Source organism: Penaeus monodon, chromosome 21, assembly GCF_015228065.2.
Source record: "Penaeus monodon isolate SGIC_2016 chromosome 21, NSTDA_Pmon_1, whole genome shotgun sequence".
Lineage (NCBI taxonomy): Eukaryota > Metazoa > Arthropoda > Malacostraca > Decapoda > Penaeidae > Penaeus > Penaeus monodon.
The window spans coordinates 37,492,164-37,492,802 of NC_051406.1; the positions used below are offsets into that span (position 1 = coordinate 37,492,164).

Consider the following 639-nt stretch of genomic DNA (forward strand, 5'->3'; position numbering starts at 1 on the left):
CTCAGGGCTTCAATCTCATACAAATTAAAAAACACAAACATTACACGAACAGCCTGACTTAGACCACGCTAGAACACCAGCAAGGTGGACTGAAGCGACAACACACACAAGCGGCGATGGGACATCAATAGAGGCTGAGGTAAAGAGGTTTAAGTACGCTACGCCACCACGTTCCGGGATTATAAGGAGCCGGACGCCACACAGGATGGACGAAGGGACATCTAGCAGGGGCAGCACACATCACGGGGGAGTGAGTTAGTCCCCGTCTACGAATCCAGGTAACACAGGAAAAGGGTTGGAATGGGAAGACAGTGCAGTGAGAACATGTCTGAGTGCAACACAATGTCAATGGAAGCTTGGGCAAACGCCTTGAAAATAAGACAGGGTTAAGCGAAAAAGTACTATTACAAAAATTAATCAAGCAGACTTTTTTTTTAAAACTGGGCCTGGGCAGCCACGTTTGAAATTTATATAATGTATCACATTCTTTTCTTTCTAACCTTAAGTGTAGATAATAACTTATTGTACACACATGATCAGTAAATATACTTATTATACACTTTAAATACCTAAAACAATGGGTACCTATGTCTTTCTGTGTCTATTTTCTTAACTCCTTATCCTTATATTCACAAAGAA

At 41.5% G+C, this 639-nt stretch overlaps 1 protein-coding gene across 1 annotated transcript in view; it reads right to left on the bottom strand.

Annotated features, from left to right (window-relative positions):
* Positions 1-639, bottom strand: part of LOC119586457 (glutamate-gated chloride channel-like) — a gene marked incomplete in the record, with an annotated part of 67,121 nt that overhangs the window by 5,046 nt on the left and 61,436 nt on the right.